This window comes from Barbatula barbatula (assembly GCF_947034865.1).
Source record: "Barbatula barbatula genome assembly, chromosome: 25".
Classification (NCBI taxonomy): Eukaryota; Metazoa; Chordata; class Actinopteri; order Cypriniformes; family Nemacheilidae; genus Barbatula; species Barbatula barbatula.
The window spans coordinates 14,246,200-14,266,555 of NC_136788.1; positions in this window are offsets into that span (position 1 = coordinate 14,246,200).

Consider the following 20,356-nt stretch of genomic DNA (forward strand, 5'->3'; position numbering starts at 1 on the left):
GGTACTACCATTATTTAGTTACCAACATTCTTCAAAATATCTTCTTTTGTGTTCTGCAGAAGAAAGAGAATGTAAATGTTGGTTGTGCTTCCATTGTAAAACACAGAGCAATCTGTTACGTTCTTACACTTTTTTGTACCATCACAACATTCCTTGTCTTTATCACTGTGTAAATCTTTTGTAAATCTTTTATAAGTTTGTAAATCTATTGAACTGTCCATTGACCCAAAAGAACTTTAAAACCGCTTTGATATTGAAATAAAGTAAATAGTGACTGTCAACATCCACTTTATTTGAATTAAACGACCAAACTTGACCTAAACAAACGGTTTTGAACAAATAACACCTTCACAAATCGATCAAACCATTTTGGTGATAAAATGTGTGTGAAGTATTAGTGATATTAAAAAAACATTGTACAAGCATGTTTAGTGTAATATTACCAGTTTGACCATACTGTATGCTGTAGTGGGTTCCTGATCTTAGATTTGAGGAACTAACTGTGTTTGCTTTAGTAGTCAAGCTACACTTGACAGAAATCACAGGTCCAGTGTGTAATATTTGGGATGATCTATTGATAGAAATGCAATATAATAAACAAAGCAATTTCTTCAGAGTTGTATAAAGAGCTTACACAATAAAACGTTATGTTTTATAACCTAAGAGTAAGATATTTCTATTTACTGTAAATACACAGCGGGTCCCCTTGAACAATTCGCTATGTTCTGTCAGCCGTTGTAGTGTTAGTCAAAAGACTAAATTGAAGCTATTTAAAACTTCAATATCGTAGTGATTTCCAATTAATTTGTTCAATGTGAAGAGTTCAGATACAAAAGTCTATATCTGATATTTCTCTCCTAAAATATTTATTTTCATCAGGCTCCGATGTTTATATTGAAAATGATTTCACTTTAATGGCAAAGAGGATATTTTCAATGCAATTCAAGTGAAATCACAGAACTTGAATGTAGGAACCTGATAAGAACATTTTTAATTTCAAAAGGCACTTAGGTGCTTTCATGTCTGAACGTCTGAAAAGACTGTTGGGTTATTTCAACCCAGTGTTGGGTCAAAAATGGACAAAGCTAACTGTTGGGACATAAATTAACCTATGCTGGGTTGTTTCAATTCAAAAATACAATACCATATCATAAACTGTTGGGTTTGTCTATTTTTGAGGCAATAATGGGTTCAAATAAACCAAAATTTTTTGGAATGGAATACAAATTGAGAATAAGTGTGTGATTTTTATTTCCAATGAAATATCATTGCAATACTCCCTTGTGTAGAACAAGCAAGGCAAATGTTTCTAGGATCATTCAAAATAACGTGGAAAATGGATCAAACCAAAGCTATTTGGGAAAGCTTCCTGGACAGAATGGAGTAAAGGTTTTCTTATGTGTGTGTGTAAGGGGGGTGGTGTATTTGGAGAGAGGAGAGCAGTGCATTATGGGGGTAAAGCGTCTGGCATTTTGAACAGGCTCTGTATGTCCCTCATACGCTGTTTCCAGGGGAACGCAGACAATAAGCTCAACCCGCTCAGACCGGCCCTGTAGGCTCAGTTTAGGATTTTTTGTGGTGTGGTGTCTTTTTTGAGCAGTTTCGTGGTACAGGAATTGCATGGAGAGGTTTTACTCTAGTAAAACAGTGTTGCTTTTGAAACAAGTAACCTTTATAATGTGTCATTGTTCAAGACACTTAAAGACATAGTTCCAAAAGATGAAATATTATCACTTTAATTTCGTTACACGAAAGACATTTTGAAGAACGTTGGTAACCAAACAACACTGGCACCCATGTCCTTTTTGGCACAAAACCACTGAGACATTTCTCAAAATATATTATTTGGCGTTCCACAGAACGAAGAACAGATTTTGAATGACATAAGAGTAAAAAAACACAATAAAACACCTACAACTTTATTTTCAGGTTATAAATTCATAACCACAATATTTCAAGCATGTCTTCAAGTATGATTCCAGCCTCACTGTTTGCTTGCTATATGACAATCGTTCCATGTTTTTGTTTAATTTCTATTTCGTAACACCAGGCTTATGCAGTGAAACAGACATTCAAAGGAGACCCCATGCTGAAGCATCTTGCTGTCTGCTGAACTAAAATAGCTCAGGCCCAGGAGACAAAGCAGGTAGACAGTGGAAACCTGCGGTGATGGAGGCGGACAGGGTCAGTAGGAAGCACAGAAACAGGTCTGCCTTGTCAGGGACTAAAGTGCTTGCCTGGCAGTAGGTGAAATATAAATTAAGCACAGTCCAAACAAAAGCAATTCCATACATACGTCCGTACACAGACAGGCACAAATCGCACAAAATAACATGCCTGTGCTCACCAATTTGTCTCCGAACGCAGATTCGTGTGTCTGGAAACGCAGTTAAACGGGGCCACTGTTGTGCTTGTCAACCTTTGCATTTGTCTCTCTAAAATTAGATTTGTGTAATCCACGGCCACTTTTTATAAACAAATGCATCGTGCCAGTATCATTACATTTGTTTCAAAGAGTACAACAGGGAAATTTAGCTGAAGACGGGACACATTCTCATACCTCCCTTGAAATAACCGCTCTACTCTTAATGAATTGAGTGCTTTTTATTTTGCTTTGGTTCAGCAGGATGCTAATCAAATTAAAATATGGAGATAGCGGACAAAGTGAAGTAATTAAATTCAGGGTTCTTAAACTTAATCACACGAGTGACTGTTTGTAAGTGGTACATTCAAAACCGAGATAACACCGACTTTTTTACTTGTTTACATAACAATTACATTTTTCTCCATCACTGAGCAATAGCAGTAAATCTTTTGTAACACCATTAACGCATATTTGCTTACGTTAATGCTGCTACTTAATAGCTTTTTCACGTACGATGCACTTGTTACGGGTCACCGTTATGAAGACCGAAAGATATCAATAACTCATGACGAAAATATAGATCTGAAATGTTATATAGTTTGGCACATCCTAACTGTCTGCTTATCAATCATCTTTCGACACACTACATTTTTTCCCTAAATGATGCTGTTCGACAGGTTCTAATGAGTTTCATTTGAAATTATGTTTGACATTTATAATACACAAATGTCAATGCTTATTTTTTTGTTTATTTTTTAAGCATCGGTTCCCAGCTTATAAATGTTTCATTTTAAAAAGATCTTTGTTTTGTTTGTTTCCTTCATATTCCCAAGGCTAAACTATGAGAGTGGAAATTTACCACTGTAATGAAAAAGTCAATACACTGAGCTGAATCTCGTCTCTGAATCAATGACGGCTACTGATTCATTTTTTTTGTTCGTGTCGGACTCTCTCAATATTTTGCTGTTTGTATTCTGTACTCAACTATGAAAAATATAGATTTTTTTAGTGGGGCGTTTTCTGTTGTCATATAAAAAAATGTTTCATCCTTATTAAAATTCTTTGCAAGCAACTTTTGATATTATCCTACTTACACATTACACTTCATGTTTCTTTTTATTAGTTCCTAAAAAAACGGTAACATAACCATAGGTAAGTAATGTAATGGTAGTGTAGGCCTGTTGTGATTCATGTTTACCTGGGTGCAAATGTGCTTGTTTACACTCAAAGATGCAGTCAGCATCACCTGTCCATCAGATTAGCGGGCTCATCGTGGAAACGAAGCCAGTAATTCCAGCTAAAAGTCAATTTTTGCCTAGCAGGTAATTCTCTGAATATAGGCTCCAGGTTTTTATCGCCCTTCAGCAGCTCCAAAAAGTCATTTAAAACTCTGTGTCGATTTTATGGGAATTTTAATATTGTGCCAAATGTCGGCGCCTCTTAGTCAAAGACAAACCATTTGGGAATGTAATGTCCTTTTCAGGATGTCACTGCAGGGAGAACAAGGAGATGGCCTGCGTGCACTTTCAAGATGTCTCTGCAAGGTAAAACCGCAAACAAACTAATTAACTTTAATCTGTTTGGTCAAAGGATTGGAAGTTAATGTTCTTACTGTCAGGGTGAGGTTAAAAAGATATCTGACAGAGTGACCTTTCTGGTAATGACTCCACACTTCAGAATCAGGGGACCGCAACCTCTGTGTCTGATGCGACGGAAATCACACATCCGCACTTTTTCAACTCCTCGCTCGTGAATGAGAAAGAACTCTTCTGAAGGGCCGCCCGGCCTCGCCGCTGAGAATTGGAGCATTCCTCAATGGCCAGAATCAGTTCTTGTGAAGTTCAGTGGTGTGTGTGTGTGTGTTTTTGGAGGTGTCATTGAATGTGCAAGGTTCAGTGTGGCGTGGTTTCCCAGCGGAGAAGGCGAGGAAAGCATTGTGTGACATTAAAAATGTCTTCTTTCAAAACACGCATTGATTTAAAGCTCTGGATGATGTTCGATCACAGAAATAGGGTGGATTTGGTCTTGTGGTAAGTGCATGTGCTCCAGGCATGATGAGATGCGTGGGATACACGGATATTGAGGACATAGAGTTCCTGTCCTCCAATTATTTATTAGAAAAAAGTCTCAGAATACGTTAACAACGGATAAAGGGTGTTTGTTTGTTCAATCCAATGCATTCAAAGTCAGGCTACTGAATGTTTTGGTAAATTTCTTATCTGTAAAAAATAGCAAAAGCTAAAATTACAGACTAAGTTGTTTAATCTAATATATGTAAACAGAACTATTTGAGTTGACAAACAGTCAACAGAACAATTTACATTCTGCCCGAAAATGTAATTCAGTTTTTTGCCTGTTTATTACAACTAAATCAAGCTCCCATCTGTTAGATAAAACATCACAAATTGGTCACATTTGCGGCAGACAGTGGAGATACATCTCTGTTAAAGCGCTGCTGTCAGCGATCATTGCAGAAATCAGGAAAGTTAGGTAAACAATCCAATATTTGTCATTTTACATACCCTGTGAAACACGATTCCTGCGATCGTCCCCGCGGTTCAGCTAATGTAATTATGTTTGAGTATCTCGTCTTGCTTGAAGACCTGTCACGCAACTGGAACGAACATGGACTTTTGCAGATTTTGACGGATCTGTGTGTCTCATCTTTGAAAAGTAACAAATTACATTACATGCAGTGCCATAAAGGCACTTTATTTTGTACGCTAAAGGGTTTTCTTTCTAATTTTGTCGCCCAGACTTATGAATTTTAATTTTGAAAATCTTTGTCGGACAATATTCCTTAATGTGTACAAATTTTAAAAACAAATGAGAAAATTCACAACGAAAGTGATAGTTCAGCCAAATATTCTCTCATCATTTACTCACCGTCTTGTCATTTAAAACCTGTATAACTTTCCGGTGCATAAGAGACGAGCGACAACAGGGAAGTGCGAGAGAGGACCAGGCCTGGACATAATGGTGTGTTTGTATGCATTTTAAGTTTGTTTTATTGTAAGTTGTTGTATGTTCGCCGGTTCCCGCTTCCTTCTTTCCTTTTATTGAACGTTGTTACAATCTTCTTTTGTGTTCTGTGGAAGAAAGAAAGTCATACAGGTTTAAATGACGAGAGGGTTTATGTGAACTATCCCTTTAAAGTTGTCAATATTTATCAATAAATTAATTTGACTTTTAAGCTGTATTTCAAATTGTCTAAAGCAAAATGAACCTTTGTAGAAGGAACAAACTGACATTGAAATTTACTGATCTGTTCTTGGTTTTATCTGCATTTGTGCAAATATAAGTTATTTTTCTGAAAAAAATTCTTTCAATAATTTCATTTGACTCACAAAATGTTCCCTCGCTGTTGTATTTATTGAATTCTATTTACTAAAAGTTATTAGAGAGGGACATTTTTCTCATTCGCTTGGTATAAGGTTATCCAAAAAAGCTTAAAAATGTTTGCCCTAAAAGAAAGCGAGAGCCTTTATCGGCCGACTTTTCCACCAGACCCCACAGAAGCCACGATCAATAGCGTTTTAATTGCAATCCAATGTGTTTGTCTTTCCATCCTCACAGTCAACAGAACATTATTTATCACAGGTTCCTCAAAGATTGGCCTCCATCGTTCACTATCGGCAGATTGGGTTCTGCTGTTTGTCCTTCTATTGAACCCGAGTCAGCCAGAGTCTGCCATAATGACACAAGATCACAAGGCGTCTTCCGAGTTCCATTTCTGTCCGCGCTTATTTATTTTCATGCGCCCTCGCTGTTTACAGTAGCATTACGGGAACCGATGGAGCCCGCCGCATCTCTCAGAACTCATTTCATGTTGGCCTTTTAGTTCACTGCATAAAGTTAACAGCATAAAATTCATTTCAAAAACTCTATACATCTGCGCCGTAACTGCCGGTTTAATTGCATCTGTGCGGTTTGTTGTAAATTTTATTCGAATTTTTTTTGTCGTAAACACCACCCAACCTGCTGTCAAATAATACAGCTTGAAAAACAGCAATGCTTTCGCATCTAGTTATCCGATAATATTGTTATTTATTCAGAATTTTGTCTTGCAGATGGAACTAAACAATATATCTGTGTTTGCTTGGATATTTGTGTGGATTTTCAGCAGCTTGGCGTTTGGAAACAGCGCTTGGCATTCTGAGCCACGTGCACTGAGATCACCGCCGTCGTCCGACCGTCCTTACATGGGGGGTATCTATCGCAAGCTCAATGTAATTAGCTATTAACACGAGAAGGCAGCTTGCAACTAAACCACGGCGACTGCTTCCATTTGCACAGAGAGGCACTCAAAGTGATTAGCATTCACTTTGTTTCCCGTGACACGTGAGCACTGGAGCCAGCCTTTATTTCCTTGATGCCTATTGGCTTTTGGCACCGCCTGAGATTTGTGCCATAATAAATTGACCCTCAACTCCCAATATCACAAATTTCTCTACTATTAATTAATTTCTCTTAATGTTCTCGACCCTCCATTTGTCTCTATTTTGCCACCCAGCTCTCAAAAAACATTAGGCCCAGAAGCCAGGATTATAAATCACGCCCGGGCAAAGGAAAATGAAATATCTGCGTGACTTCAGTTGCTGTTCTCTGGACATTTTGTGTGTGTGTGTGCGGTCCGTAGTTCTTTGGAAAGTAACTGGAGCTGCATGGTAAACGATATTGATCTGCGTTCTCTCCGAAGGCTGCGGAACAAATAGCTCGAGATGGGAAAATATGTCAAAAGTAATCACTTCGCCATTAGAGGTTTTACTGCTAGGACGTTGATCATCAGCATTTATAATAAGCTAATTCATTCTGCTCCTTAATCACAAGCGAATTAGAGAGCAGCGATTGATGATTTCATCAAATAATGTGTCTTGCTTCAACAATGCATTGGGAATTTGGCATTGCGTTTCAATAGCGTACCAAATCGCTCGTAAAAAATTCGCTATCGCCCAAAAATATGCAAATCAAAATATTGAATATGTTTCTGGTTTTTGAAAGACTCTACAGATATGTTTTGATTGACTGGAAAATATGCATTCAAATGTCTCATGCATTTACATGAGATGCATTCGCAGGAATCTTAAAGATAAACTGGAAACATATGACAAAATAAAGCGGGTTTATCTCCGGCACTTTTTAAAAATCCTAAATCTTTACACTTTTTTGCACATTGCCATTATTCTTGACAAATCAAAGCAGTCCATCTTGGATAGAAAATGCAGCGCTCTCTCTCTTTAAGAAAAGAATGATTTGGTCATGAGAGTGAAGCACTTGAGGCCTTTTGTCAGTACGCTACACACACTTTGAATGGGAGTCTGTCATTACCATCGCTGTTATAATCTGAAGTTATAAAATGAAGAGAAAATGCTTCCCCTCCTCGCCATGTGTTTGCAGAGGTGCATTATCTTCTGACTGCTCAATCTTCTTGAAAAGGAAACAAGGGCATTGCAGGATCCTACAAAGTTCCCCTGTAAGTGACCGTTCAGAAAAATGCCGGTTATTATAAGGCCAAACCTACAGTAAAACAAATTTACCAAGTAATAGGAACTCCTGGGTTGTAAATGCAGCCCACGGAGCATCTGTCACTGCCACCTCTGTCGAAGTCCATATGCTTCTGGTGGAAACCCCGGCATGTTCCGGCAGTGATGAATTAGGTGCTCAGAGATATACACAGATGCCTCATGGTCTCGAAACAGAGAAATGGAAAGCACACAACGTTTTCTTTCTCAGAGAGGTGAGGAAGCGTGAAGAGCCGGTCTGGATGATATGTAGGAATATGTGTGGGTTAATCGTATTCAGGTGTGTAGGAACGATTCTTCACATTGCCGGCAAGCAAAATGCAAGTCTTACAATATAATGATTTCCTTACACAGTGTGGGAGATCTCAACTTTTTCAAAGTAGGGGGAGGTGTTAAAGTTTTATAGTTGTTATGTGACTGGTCACATTGATGAAGGTTGGTTTTAATATGCAGATTTTAATGGAACGGTTCACTAAAATATGAAAATTCTGTCATCATTTACTCACCGTCAAGTTGTTCCAAATCTGTATAAATTCCTTTGTTCTGATGAAAACAGAGAAAGATATTTGGAAGAACGCTTTTATCCAAACAGTTCTCAGCCTCCGTTGACTACCGTGGTAGGAAAACTGGCTTTATACATTTCCTTGTTCTGTTGAAAACAAAAGAAGATATTTTGAAGAATCAAACAGTTCTTGGCCAGTTTTGATTTTGGTGGCTGAGAATTGTTTGGTTACAAGCATTCTTCCAAATATCTTTCTCTGTGGAAACAGACAAAGGAACCATTTAAGAGTGATGGCAGATTTTATTTTTGGTAGAATTGTCCCTTTAGTATGACATCATGATCTCTATTTAAAATGCACTTCTCTTCTCTGTACATAAAGTCAATCCAGTGACAGATTTTTGTGCATCAAGGCAAGAACTTTGGTGCGTGGCTCCCCAGCGCATTAGAAGTTCCGACATGTGCTGACTGTGGCACAGCGGTATTGATTCGCTGAGCAACAGAATTGAGTCTTAGACACTGCCCTCAGGGGGCCTTGCAAAGTAATCCGGGGAAACTGGGATTCTGTGAAAATCGAATAATTTGCATATTGAATTGGGTAATGAGTTTTTGGTGCCGTTGTCCTTTAAAATGACAGGAGTCCTGTGAAGGAGGCAAGCGGGATATGATGCCAGGCCTGTTAATCCACTAATGTAATGATCTCGGGTGTCACCTCTGACACGGCGGGTCAAATCAACATCCATTTATGTAATACAGAACTATTGATGCCTTCTTCCTACAGCTTTTCAATAGGTTATTGATATTTTTGATTGAGTTTTTGGTAATGGTCAACTTGACAGGTGAAACCCTTTCAAGTGCAATTTGGATGTACCCAAAGGTTGTCCTTAAGGTAGAATGATCTTTTTTTCTGCATGTGTATAACGATTCATGCATTGAACATTCTCCACAGGCCTTAAGTCCAGCAATGAACCTTAAATGTCTTTCAAGGGTCAATGGACACGTGAAATGAGATCTTGCATGGGCTCTTTATGTAGAGTCTTTGCGGCTTTAAAGGGATAGTTCACCCTAAAATGAAAACTCTGTCATTATTTACTCAACATGTCATTTCAAACCTGTTTGACTTTTTTTCTTCCTGCAGAACACAAAAAAAGATAGTTTGAAGAATGAACGGCAGTACCCATTGACCCTTGGAAAAAAAACGATGTAAGTCTGCCGTGTACCGCTGTTGTTCGGTTGTCGACATTTGAAATATCTTTAGTGTTCTGCAGAAGAAAATGTCATACGGATTTTGAAAAGACAAGAGTATTTACAGTATTTTCATTTTTGGGTGAACTATTCTGTTTTGTTCTGTTTTTATTTTCCCATGTATATACGCATCATCTAACTCCAGAAGAATCTATATCCAGTTATTATGGATGTACATAAATCTAAAATTCAATCACGTTTTTATACATTTTATTTGATATATGATATATCTCAATATAATATGTTGCAGAACCATATGTTTGTATATACTTTTGTTCTGTTTTTCAGAGATATAATATTTTAATCACCACGGGTGACAATTGCTTGTTCACCTTGAGCTGCATATGGTCATCAGGAAGATATGACCTATACTAAAGTCAGTCTGTTTGAAATTCCAACACTGAAACTAAAAAGACATTTCAAAGATATGTGTTGGCTTTGACAGTTCTCTATGGCTTTTGTAAGGTGCAGCCAGGTAATATGTCAAGTTTTAGCTGGTGAGCAAAGTTCTTATCACACTTATATCTGGATTTATACAGATTCTCGCTATTCAGCACACAATGATTAGAACAGACTGACTCTTGGGGTTCTGTTCATATTTTTCCATAAAAAATTATATGAAAAGTGTGCAGCAGTATGGCAGAAGGATTCTGTTCATTTGTCTTCTCCTATTGGCTTTCATGGAAAAAATAGCAAAAATAATAAATCTTCGATGAAATCTAAAGACGGTTTTAACAAAGAGACGAATGAAAGCAAATTGCCCTTTAAGGTTTTGTGTTCAAAACAGATTTACCGTAGCTTGTCAAAGATGACTTTCCCTCATCCGACACGGGCCGTGACCCCCCACTGCAGTGTTTTGAAAGAGTTGTTATTTCCGACGTTACAAGTGGCAGAGACTGTCACTATGATCGATGCCACCCCCCAACCAGATTGTGTGCTCAATGTCCATAGGACCTCCCGCTGGGGCGATAGGCCTGAGAGCTTTTGCTGCCCAAACACACCCCCAGTGTTTGACATTTTATCTCGGTACCTTTCGAACATGCCTCTTTTTCAGGCCCCAGCATGCCCTGTTGCTCCGGAACAATGCGCATAAGTTCATGAGGTTGGATTTTCCTCGATAATTTTGAATAATAAATCACCTCGATGTACGATGGGTGAATGTTTTTCACAAAGCGGTACGCAAAATGATATTTGCTGTGGTTGCACGCTTGCTGTGTTTGGGGTTTATTTGTATCACCACTTGATATTTACATACAGTTGCTGGGTTAAAATAGCATTTACTTGAACAAAAAAAACAATACTGTCATATTTTTGCATGATTATATTAGCATGTTTGTAAATAAATCATAACAGTATTGTCAAGTTTTGGCATGTAGCAGTATAGTTGAGTTATCTGATATTATTACACAAATTCATAATGTGCATATGATAATATACCTATTATATGGGAATACATATATATATATTTAATTAACAAAATTATATTTGAATGTGTTTGTCACTTTAATTTTAATATGACTTAATGTATCATTTAATAAATATTTTTTAAATATTTTGTTATTTATTATTAGTTTTAAAAATAACAATAATGTATATACAAATACAGTATTTTAAATGTTACTGTATTGTTATTATTAAAAAATTTCTGTCAGAGGAATCCAATAAGGCAAGAAATCCCCCACACATTAAACATCGCAAGTTTAGAAAGTGCAAACTTCTGATTTCTATGTTGGTAAGTTGTTTTCACACTATTTGAGCTTCAGGTAAATTTTTTAGTATTTGTGTTTCATTTTTGCTCTATCGATTATTTTCTCAAACTGTGTTATTCTCTTTCCTCCTTAAAGTGACGTCATCTCACAACTGAGGATCAATGCGAGCCCAGTGGCATGCGTGCCATGCATAACATGTGCATCGCTCCGATCACCTGAACTTGATGTTTTGTACGATATTGATAGCTGACATTCCCTCGTGGTTAAAATGAAAACAAAATTGGGTAAAACTGCAAAACACAACACAGAGCTTTAGCCTCACAGAGGCTGATGGGAAACTGAAGAGCTGGACCCCGCACATGCTTTGACCCAAAGGTAGGTTAGTGAGTCAGAACTGAACCTCTAAGGCTTTTTCACATGTTGTTATGTAGTTGAAAAATAGAAGATGCACACTTTCGACCTCTGCTCTCTCTGCCCTGGAGTATCATTATCTTCGCTTTTCTGCATCATAATATCAAGTTCTTTCATCTTACTTTTTGGATTTTGACGGACATGCTCATCCCGTATGCATTGTTTGCCGAACTGTTCCTTAACACATCTTTCTCATTTCACCATATCCTCGTTCACATTCAGTTAAATTCATTACCGTCTGTATTTACAAACCGCACTTATGATATTGGAGCTCATCTGCCAACCGTTCATCTCCTGCCAAAGAGGTTCAAGACCAAATCAGTCTTGCCTAACATTGAGCCAAGCCAGACAGGAATAATTATAAAATAATTAATTACACTAATGATGATTATGGTTATGATTATAATGATCATAACCACAATAATCTCAGAACAGCCAGAAATAGCCGAGACCTTGAAGGTGGATTTTAAAGAGGAGGGTCCCATAAGTATGATTACGTGGATGAACACGATGTGCCCGTCAGGACCGGATAGTAGCCTTGTGAAGCTCCAAGGCCAGTCCACACCACCCGAAGCGGCAGACAAATTGTCATATTTTTAGCGACAAAAGGAAGTTGGCTGAAGTAATTATGAAGCTTGTTTTGGAAGGCTAACGTTAAACTTTATTGTAGCCGGGGGCCTTGGCATCTCGCATGTGCAAAGAGACCCGAGGGCCCTATTGCTTGTTTTAGGCCCTCGACTTTTTTAGCCCCGGTTGCTTGGTGCTTGTCTATGCCCTACAGCTGCTTTCTAATACATTCTAATACTTAAACTTCCCAAACAACATGCTTGCCAGAATCAGTCTGGTTTGATGAATAGTTAGCAGGTGTTTCTCACTCTTACGGACGGCCATTAATCTCCTCGCTCGAAAAACGGGAGACAAAATGTGTGTACAGTGATCGAAGCCATTCCTCATAATTATTCATTCTCATCTACGTCCGAACCCTGCCGATCGTGTCTTTTTTGGGGCCCTTGGGAGACTGTCAGAACATCCATTTACACACCAAAAGAGTTAGCAGATAAATATCCAAAGTCATTGCGGCTAACAACTTTTAGCAAAGGTGAAAGAGTTAGCGCGCAAGAGAGAAAGAGAGCGTGAGAGCTTTTCTTTGTCATGGTAATTGTTAGCAGCGAGCGAGAATGGGCCTCAGGTGGCCATGCCAACTTAATATCCGGCGACTTTGATTTATTGCCAGATAATCACTCCCATAATCTTCTATGAAAGATAAGATTATTTTTGCCACCTGGCCTCTCTCTGTTTATTTAACAAGACGGCACAATCAGATCAATGATGTCAAAGGAATGGCAGCTCTCTGTGAACTTTCAAGCCATTTGAATACCAGTGATGTCTTCAAATGACTCTCCGTTGCATTGCATTACCAGCGACATTTATTGTACGTTAATCGAAAACGATGGCTCAGATAATGCTGGTGAGTCTATGACTTGAAATTCTTTTCTCTTTTGCTCTTTTTATTTGTAAAAATGTGGTCCCGACCAAAATGCCCTTGATAAATTTGCTAGAAGGAGAACTTTGAAGCCATGTAAAAATGTTCCTGAAAGCAATTTACGCAGCGACTGGAACGGTATTCTTTTCTTCCCAGATTGATTATGGAGATTTAAGAATCTTATTCCAAAGGATATTTTTTAATAATCTGCCCAAACACACACAAGAAAACAAACTAGATGAGTTGTCGTTCAACCGTAAAATTCAAGACCCGGAGGGATGCAAATGTAGTGGTCTTGCCTTCGATGTACATACGCCGAATACAAACAAGTGTACCCCAATACGTCCTGTGATGTACGTTTTAAGGAGTTAATACATAAAGAACCTACATTTTAACGGTACGTTATCTCCTTTAATAGGATTTGTGGAGGTTTTTCATTTGCATAATGCATTATTACCTAACAAGATGGCCGTTGATGGTGAGATATAGATCTCTGCCTCCAACACGCACACATCATTCTTAAGACCACACTTTATTATCCTTGATTTATTCAACACGAGACTCGCAGGAACATGACTTCACAGCCAACGTTCTGGGAGGTTGAAGGAAATGGAAATAGGCATCTTACTTAATTAAGAAAGGCCTTGCGTCCTGCTCGATAAAAGGCTCTGGAATTATGGCAGTCATCATAGGGCCCCATAGAGTGAATAATTGGATGTTTTAGGCCGAAAAAATAAATGATCTAGAAAATCCACTCTCGCTGAGCCAATAGAACTAATTAAAAACGAGGCCGATATCGTCCGCTCACGCGAAGGCCGGATGTATGGCTCCCAGATCAGTTCTCGATTAGCCCCGGGGCTAATTCCAAACAGATGAAATCACTGTATCGTCACTGCATTCCACGTGCCCTCTTCAATTTACTGCCCGCTTTTCATGGGTAGCCTACAAATAGCGCCTGGGTCTCTCTCAAGTAATGGTCCGTGAAGAGAGGTGATGTTGAAGTAGTGATTTAAGAGGTCAAACTAAACACTTTAAGTTGCTTTTATGTTTATTTGATACAAAAAGTTTTTTGGACTATAAATTATATGTATAAGTATTTAATACATTTATATACGTTTGTATAGATTTATATGTACATATATCTCATTTATATTTTTGTTTCAATTTTTTTATATATTTTCTATTCATATGTTTAGGTTTTGTTTTGTTATGTTTAAAAAATGAAAAGAATGATATTGTGAGGTTGTAGCGATATCTGATTTAGAGCGAAACTATTAACGCTGCATCTTTTTGTCATCATTGGATGTTTATATTAGGCCAACGTTAGTTAACAAAGGAGCCGTCGGACACAGAATACCGAGTTACAGTGACACATTTCGCTTTATGACGCCACATTATTTCTTCTGGTACTGGCATGCAAAACTCAGTTTGTCCGGAATGACTAAACAGCAGTGAGATATGTGTGACTGCGGCATGCTGGGTTTGTTATTCAGAGCGGTCATTATTCTCGGTTTTGTGTCATTTAAGTAAAGGTACGAGATCCTTTTGTGCTTCTGGTAGGCCCAGGTGTGAAATGGCCGATGTAGAAGCAATCATAGAATCGCAGCTGGTTAATGCGATCCGTGATTGATTTCTCCAGTGCCACCCATGTCTGTAGAATTGGATTTCTGAACGCTCGCTGATGTAGATCCAGATTCTGCCCGAAAGTCTAATCTTGGTTGTGGTGTGTATCAGCAAAGCCCTTTTGTCTAACTTGTAACTTGTTTATAGCGAAAGAGAGATGAGGTGTAGGTTGTAGCCTCTCCAAATGAAGCAAAAATAGCTGCCCTGTGCTGTATGTTGATGTAAATCTTGGGTCCGGATAACAGAGGTCTGTAATACTTACAGCGTTGTCACTTCGTTCAATGGCAATTGGTGGGCTGGCGCGTCTCCCAAAGTAGATGACATGCAGCATCATAGAACTTTGGGGGCCAATCACCTTTGCCCTACATATCACATGACTGATGGAGCAGTAGCAGATTGCAAAAAGGTTAGTGGTAAAAAATCTTTGAAAAATAAAGAAAATTGACAGATGTACTCTTGAATGGCCGTCAATGAAGAATAGATGTTTTTGACAGCCTAATGCTTTAGCCAGCAGCGGCAACTGTAAGTAAATCCAACATTTCAACCCCCTGGTGCATAAAGTAACACTCTTCACTTAACTCTCAGTGTCTCCATTCTACTCAAAGAAAGCGCTGGCACTCAAATGATGTTTGTCCATTTTCACATGGTGTGCAAAGTGTATGTTTAAAGCTCGGTTTTATTTCATTGACTAATGAATGGTAGTCATCGTCCAATCTGGGAGACTTTCAGAAGATTGTATTTGGCCTTTCATAAATGTGACCCAGGGTGTGAAAACCAGGCTAACATCTCAAAATCAAAATCTATATGAGATAACCGTTCATCTATTAATTTCATCTTGATGACATGCCCTAACACAGTCGGTATTAAAGATATCAAGGTTATATTTTCACAAAATGTTATGTAGATTAGTAAGAATGACAAAAACAACTTGAACGGGGTTTTCACAGGCAGGGTCACAAACTTTCTTGCTATCAAATGTAATAACTCCTTTTCAGAGCCAAATAAATTCCGCCTCTGGATGCATCTTCACCAAAACATTTGTTAACCTACTAGAAAGAATCACCAAACGATCATCATTTGTGTACGTTCTCTGTATTTATATGATTGATTTAAAAAACCTCTTGCTGACAGTCGGTGTCAGTGTGATATATTCATTTCAAAAACTCATATAGTCTCCATTCAAAGTTGTCAAGCTAAATTAGAGAAAACGGTCCTCATGCATGTAATAGTAAAGATTTTCTGTCAGTAACAATAGATGAAAAAGCAAGCACCCAGTAACCTCCAGAGACACTGTTCTTACACATCAAGAACAAACAGAAATATGTTTACCTGCTGTGAGTGTAATATCCCTAGTAATTGTTTGAAATGACACTGACGCCGTGTGCGTCTAACCTTTACAAAATAACTTTTGAATTTGAACGGGTGTAATTTCCCAAAGCCGTATTTCAGCAGTGTACCTTTGAACTTTAGGCTGAATCTATATATATATATATCTAGACAGCGTCATCATTCATAATTTCACGAGATCGCATAGCCAGAGTTAAGGAAGTGTCCGTGCTAACTTCTGATCTGCTGCTCTTTCATTTAAAGCCGTTTGGAAAATGAATGATGTACTTGTATGTGATGGAGTCCTTTGGTGGGATGGTAAATCTTATTGGAATAAAACCAAAACACACTGAAAATAGGACTTTAACATAAAAATCTAATTCTAAATCACAAATGGATTGTTTATGTGTTTATATCAAAATTTGTCCCCGTTGACTTTCCATGGTAGGAATAAAAATGACTTTGGAAAGTCAATGGTGAACAACTCCTTTAATACCACGGATAGTGCGACTCAGTGTATTCAGTATACCTGTAGGTTGCTTCAGAGGAATAAGGTACACGACAATAAAACAATGCAGCGCTGACATTGAAAAATTTTCTTTTAATACTTGAGTACTTTTAAAAGCACATACTTCTGTACTTTTACTTAAGTAAGAATCTGTCTTTACAACTTTTACATGTAGTGTCGAGTAATATTTGTAATCCAGGTTATCACATAAAAAAGAAGGACGTTGTGTTTCACACGGAGGCAATAAATGTAAAGTGTGTGAAGATTAGCATCATTATTTTCCTTCCCAGCTGCACAATTCGACCTACACCTCCTCACACACACGCCGTGGCCCCTCTCAACCCTTAGACTTCTCCCTTCACCACACTTATCCAACAAAGCCCTTCTATTTCTTCCCTGCCTTAATGATGTACTACTCCAGCAGCGCGTGTGGCTGGAATTTCAATTCTGTCCTGTCGCAGACACCTTCTGATGCGGCGGGCAAACACAAACGGGGGGCTCTGTCCATCCGAGGGTGTGAATTATACACATCTCTTATCAAAAAAAGGGATTCGGCCATGACAGGCCCTCTCGCTTTGATGTCGCTGAGATTCTTCGCCACACACTCCGGCGTAATTGTTCACTTTGAAATAATAGCTTAGCGATGTTTACGCCTCAGATCTTGAAAAGTCAGAGCGTGAGAAAGGAAATCTGTTTTGGAGGCGTGCTCATTTGAAGAACTTGTAAACAAGGCTCGGGGTCCAAGAAGGATATCTTTGAAATGATCCGTTCTGTTTTGGCCTTTGTAGTGCTATTATCACTTACTCTTATCAATCTAAGCAGATGCCGATCAAAGGGGCGTCTGTTTCGCCGGCACATCCCGAGATTCGCTTGAAGGATTGGGGTCGTTTGCAGATTCGGGCGTTTTACTCGCACAACCAGGAATGTATCCCAAAGCTGCACTTCGGAAAGCATCTGGCGTTGTTGATATTGTTTCCGAAATATCATTTGTCATTTATGCACAACCTTCAAAGTCATGCAAAACACCCTCCTCCCGTCTCGCTTGCCTCGAATTCAAGGTGCATTTCTCACCCAACACACTTGGCTCTGTAAATCTGAGCGATCTCAGCGATTCTGAGTTTCGAGTGGGTATTAATTGTAAATCACTAATGCTGTTCATTGCAGATGGATGATTAATGTGTCTAGTCGGGTTTTTGATGCAGCAAGCGGCATAATGTCTAAACAATATTCATTAAGTCAACACCTCATCCGTGCGCCGTACAGCTGTGCCGTGACCCTCGAACCATTGACTGGGTGTTCCTGAGAATTGCAGCTCAATTAGACTCTCGAACCGATAAATATTTCATTAAGTCATTAGTGCGGTATCAGTCTGGGGATAATCTACATGAATGACAATGATTACCACAAATTACCTTTTCCTATTGCGGCATAGATCAATTTTTAATGTCACATGCACAACACACCAACATGCTTCTGTCAGCTGAATTGCTAATTAAACCCGATACCTGCAGATGAGAGACTCGACATCGACGTTGATGATATAAATCAAACCTTTTCGAGCACATTGTGGACATATTTCTTGTCTAAACAATATTTATATAATAAAAAATGTCAACATAAAATGCCACTGGAATATCCAAGAAACAGAATATCCAAACCAAAATGTTGATTTGATTTTTTGTGGTGATCCATCCTGAAAAGTGGGCGTTGCATGTCAGTGAATGGATTGAAACACAACAGGGATTCATGGCATCATCTGAAAAAGTCGTTTCGGGTGTTAGCGAATTATTGTATTTTGATAGTAGACAATGAAGACATTTTGTATCACGAATAATGTGAATCGTGCACAGCAGGACCCGGGATGAGCACCATTGTGTTGCCCCCGTGGTGTCTACATTATGAATTATACACAAACTAATAACCTTTATCATTACATTTAGCATACATTAAATGAAGTAATGTTGCATTCTTACAACCGCTTATTTATGACGGCAAACCTTATGCTCGAAAACAGGCATATTTAATTAACTGCAAATGAATTGCACGCATGGGTAACTAAGCAAGAGAAGACAATTATAATGCGTATTGATGAATGCTATACATATGTTTTATTTTGTTTTTTATTTTTACTTTTCAGATTGATTTCTAGAGTCCTCTGTAGTTCAATTGGTGTTTTTCTGTAAGAACACAAAAGCAGATATTTTGAAGAATGTTGGTAACCGAACAATGGCAAGACCTATTCGCTTCGATTGTATGGACACCAAACCGCCGATGTTTGGTGACCAACATTCTTCAAAACATCTTCATATGTGTTCTGCAGAAGACAGAAAGTCATACCTTTTAAAATGACACAAGGATGAGTAAACGATTCATTTTTGGGTGAAAAGTCAACTTTGGGATGCTTAATAAGAATGTTTTGTTAGCACCACAATATGAATAGTTTTTTATTTAACATCAAACTGGGATAGAACCTAGTGTATCGCATGTGAAACTATTTTAGTGTCTAGGAAATTCAATTGGAAATCGTCCGATGGGATTCACTGACCTACAGCCATAATCCTTATTTAAGAATATCAACTATTCAATATGCATAATTATTTAAATGCAAAATTTTAACATTATCTTTTAGGCACTGAAAGAAAGACTAAATCCCGTGTAGAAATCTTGACTGACACGATGCTGCAGCAGAACAGAGGCCAGAGGATTTTATAGAGGTCTGCTCTCCTGGATGGGTTGTGACATTTCCTCCCCGTGTCTCTGCTCTCATCCGAGGCCTGTCCGCCCCGGGTCAGCTTCTTTTAGATGGACTTTATTTCTGTCGGTCAGTTGGCCTTTAAGAACACAGAGTCCTTTGAACAAACAGGTCTCAGTGATGTTCCTTTTTTCTTCTCTCAGCGGGGTATATTTTGTCACAGCTGACAGCATTTACCTTCTGGTAAACAGGGTACAAAATACAGCTTGAAACTTATATATTTTTTAACAAAGAATCAGTTTGAAAGAGCTGTGTGCTTGTAGAAAAAACTAAACACTCAGGAGGTTTTGAATCTAGGTACATGGCGTCTTATTTGTTTTAAAACTAAAGCTAAACACCATTTAAAAGTTTAAGATGAAATGCTCATTGATGTTCACAAAATATGCAACATGTCACGAAAATCACAGTATATCATTTGTGATCTAAATAAACGAACCTTAGATCTGTCAGAGATCCAGACACATATGCATGAGCTGTTGGTTCGCACGGATCATGGTTCGAGTCCAACTCGGGTCATGTCCAAATTCCACAACCTGTCTCTTACCCTCATGTTCCTGTCTGCCTCCACTGTCCTATGGATAGTAGTTAAAAAGCCCCACCCCCAAAAAATCATAATTATGAGTTTTGTTACCCAGGGCTATGAGTGGCTATTAAATCTTTTCCATTTCCTGAAAAACAGCTCATTAGAGATCCGAGGTTTCGGAAAGACAGCAACGATATGTTTTAGGACACTGCACAGTGCATTATTTCCATAAACTAGCGCATGATCCGTCTTTCCTTCCCCACATTTAAGCTGAGTAAGAATCATATTTTCTCACCTCATTAGCAAAATAATGTAACTTTCAGATCCGTCGCGCTAAACACACTCGCGGGGCGGAACGCTTTCTCATCTTTCCGTCTTCCTCTCATTTTA